We start from the raw sequence: 4230 nt of genomic DNA, 5'->3' as shown, positions 1-4230 counted from the left end.
GCTCAGTCTCATATGTTTTGTATTTTCTACGGCTTGCAAGGTAGAGCTAGAAGTTTCGGTTATAATGCTTCAAACTTTTGGTGTTTAGCCCGGAGCGGATTCCACGCACCTGTATACATTTGCATTATTAATAAGTAAGTCGTCTAATTGGAGATATACAGACAAAAATGTGAACTCTTAATTCTTTCTTTTGATTTTTTCATTTTTGATCCAATCAACTTCAGTGAGCATTTCGAGTCGTCGATCACATCGTGTGTGTGAAACACTTGGGCTAGTTTTTTAGATTTCAGTTTTGTTAACGACGTTTACATACATACATAATAGTGTGAATTCTTAATTCCTTCTTTTGATCTTTTCATTTTTTATCCAATCAGTTTAAACGCTCTATTTCAAGTCGTCGATCACATCGTGTGTTTGAAACGCTTGGGCTAGTTTTTTAGGTTTTAGTTTTATTAACGATGTTTACATACATATATAATAATGTCACATGGATAACGAGATCAAATAATAGATTTAAATTGCATATTAGACGCTCGATTTACTATTAATTTCTTATTTCTAACATCTGAATGAGATAAGCATTTTAAAGAATGGTAAAATCGTCGATCGGTCAACAACTTTTTATTAAATTTTACTCCTTCATCTGTAATTATATATAGTCTATACTCTATACTTATCAATCTAATATCTAATTAGTTGAAACAAAGAACATGCATTGAAAGATCGAATTGAATATCGATCATCCAATTAGCACTTTAGCACTGACTAAGAAAAAGTAAAAACAAACAAACAAACAAACCGTCACACTCATGCTTTTACCCTTTGGCCTATTAATGGGATCAAAACCCAAGTAAAGCCTCCTCACGACGTGAATGGTAGCTAGAGAGGCTAATCACAACGTACTCGATAGAGTAAACTTCTTCCAGAAAGAAAGATCTCGAGTAAACCGTAAATATATGATCATCTACTCAAACCATGCGTCCCTTCTACACTCAGATATAGGAACATCCAGCCACCAACTCCCTCTGAATCTACCAATTAAGGACGTACTCCTCTCCTTCTACGACCATGTTCCTTTCTACGACAATTATTTCTCACACGAGCTAGTCTTCTTGCTGGCGACTTGATAGTCATGTTTAACTACTGGTCGGGGGTTGGCTTTTTAAGCTTCAGCTTTAGAAAACGAGCTTCATTGAGTACGTTGGCACGTAGCTTTTTAGTTATGATATTCGTGTTATTAGTACAATACAGTACCTTAAAAGCTCCTAAAAACTACTGTACACTAATCTATCTCTGAAAGTCTGAAACTGAATATTTGTTTTCAGTATTACGTGGGTTGTTGGCGTTGCCATAATATATGGCATTATAGCTATATAGGCCAGCCATGGATCTCTCATCAGAGCAAGAACGACGACGTTCGGTCATAATCGAAAACCATTCAGGCACCCGTCAATATAACGGAGTCCGTCGTGATGAAACACGTTAACACGTGATGAGGTAGCTTTGGCTTCTTCAGGGCCGTGTGAAGCTTAGCTTGCTTTAGCAGCCACGTGATGATTCAAGTTCGTGGTAGGCGTAGGAGCGTATGAATTTCCTGGAATGTATATAGATCAAAAGAGCCGTTCCGACATACCGTAACCGTGGTTAGGACTTATGAGGCTCACATGCTCTGTGGCTCTGAAGCACCAGATCCGAAGATGCGGGGAAGTCAGCCATGATTGGTGTGTTGCAGCTCAACCATATATGCATGAGTTTCTGGTTAATTAGGTCGACGCCACGCGTTAGGGTTTTCATGCTTAGGTGGTGCGATGCTGCGTAATAGAAGTCCGAGCTCCGATGACTCAGCTGCATATGTCGACTGCTATGTCGACAGTCCTACATAGAGACCACGAGATACTGAGACGAAGGATGTAGAAGAACTTGACCCAAAAAAAGAAGGATGTAGAAGAAATGATGATCGAGGTCTCTAGTTTCCATGCACCTAGCAGACTAAGCAGAGAAAATAAATTTGCATCCATAATTCGTATCTATTATCTGCATGATTGTAATTAAGTAAAAGGACGAATGACATTGTATACTTTTTTTTTGGGTCTGTAATGAAAATGATCTTATTTTGGACAATCTAATGATAATGATATTGTATACTTCGAATGGATATATATTCCGAAGTACTCAAATTTTTGCAACAATGTCTGTATCATACTAAGAAAAATTATGTTCAGTCACGTACATGCATATTGTGTATAATTTAATATGCATGCAGTACAAAACAAAGTAACACGATTTAGAAGTAAAATACTTTCATCGTTAGATTATTGGTCTGCTAGTAATCACGTGATCAACATTGAATTTGTTTTTCTTTAATCGAGAGTGAGATAGCTAGCCGTTTTGATTACGTTATCAAGTTAATAACACACCTCATCTAATATTCAGACTAAGATCTACAAAAATATATAGCCTAGTAAAGTTAGACTAGACTAACCTTCAACTACATACGGTACTTCAAATCTGCAAATGGGTAGGACGCACTGCTCAAGCTGGATTAATAATTTAATGCAAACCAGCTATTCGGTGTATAAGTTCAAACCTAAGTGGCTAGCCACAAAATCAGTGTATGTAACTTATTGTGCTCAATGAAACAAACGAGCACGGAGCACGCAAAGTACGACTCCGTATATATATACTTCAGGGGTGTCCTTAATCGAATTATAATGGCATGCATGGAAGTATGGAACACATGAAGCATGCCATTCTTATGAAGAGCTGTACGTATGGTGGTTCTAAACTTCTAATACAAACAAAAGAAACCTAGTGCATTAGTTGAAAAGGAGTACTGCAGAACTAATTTAAGCTATAGTAGTTACCGGTTATCTTTAACTTGTTTTAAAATTTAAATGTTATAATTAATTTTTTCGTAAGTCAAACTCGTAATCTCTCACTTACAATAGGAAGCACTGGATATCGAGTCTCGGTCGCGTGTCTATCATTTCACCACCAATACATATTGAAAGTGAATACTATTTTCTAAATACCATGTCACTAGATAAAATGGTATCGGGCCTCCGGTCATTATTTTATTATGAGTAAGCCAATGTATTACTTACATTTCCTTTACTTACATGATAGTAAGCTACGGATCATTGCTTGTCAATTGTTAATAACATCTCTACAATTAATCAACTTAATTGTCAAATAATTAAGAGTAATTGACTGGATACCTCATCCAACTAATAAAGGCGTAACGTATAAAATGTGAAATATGACGTATTGTATTGAAGTCCATGTGAAAGGGATCCAGCTTAAAGGAGTACATATCTATAGCGAATACGAGGAAAATGGAGGCCTGCCATGGATCGAATGTGAAAGGAATCCAGGGGAACCATGGATCCCTGATTGTTTTTTTCTTTCTTGTTTTAGTATTCTTTTGGTCAACGCTTGGATAACAAATTTTTGTATTATGTTTGATGTGTACTTCAGTTACGTATTTTTTTAGCAGTTCACCATGTAATTTAGTGATCAAAATATTTATGGTCAATTATCTTCGGATGTAAATCCGGTCATGCATAATTATTTTTAGAGTAAATTTTAGTTTACTCCCTTGAACTTTAGGTCTAAAATCAGTCTGATACCTCTTTTTTTTTAATCAGTTTCATCCATAAACTTTCAAAATGACATCAATATCGACCAAAATGATTAAATAGCCCTGTTAACCTTTACCCTCTCTCTCTCTCTCTCTCATTACCGCCCCTGTTTATCCACCCTACCACCAGCAATGGGCCCCGGCGGCAGCCCCTCCTCCTCCCCTGGCCGTCGTCGCCGTTGCGCCTCCACCTCCTCCTCACCACCTCGTCGACAACCCTAACCGGCCCGCCAACGACGAGGTCAACACCATCTTCATCACCGGTCTTCACGATTGGGGCGTCGGGAAGAAATAGGTTGGGAATGGGTTTGAGATGAGGGAGAGAGCAGGGTTTGGGTTTGGGTCTTAGTCGAAGGCGGATGAATTTGACAGCTGGGTGTCCAACAAGAGCTCGTTTTCGTCGCTCCGATCCGACGACGGCGGCGGGTTTGAGCGGGAGAGGAAGGTCAAGTTTGCGTCGAATGGCGGTGGGGCTGATTCAGAGAGCTGGGGGAGGAAGATGGAGGAGAGTAATGGTGGGGGTGGTTTTGAAAGAGAGAGGAAGGTAGGGTTAGGGTTCAATTCAAACGGCGGCTGTGCCGATGCGGAGA

The sequence above is a fragment of the Fragaria vesca genome, linkage group LG6 (genome assembly GCF_000184155.1).
Source record: "Fragaria vesca subsp. vesca linkage group LG6, FraVesHawaii_1.0, whole genome shotgun sequence".
Lineage (NCBI taxonomy): Eukaryota > Viridiplantae > Streptophyta > Magnoliopsida > Rosales > Rosaceae > Fragaria > Fragaria vesca.
Note: the sequence above shows the minus strand (reverse complement) of the source record.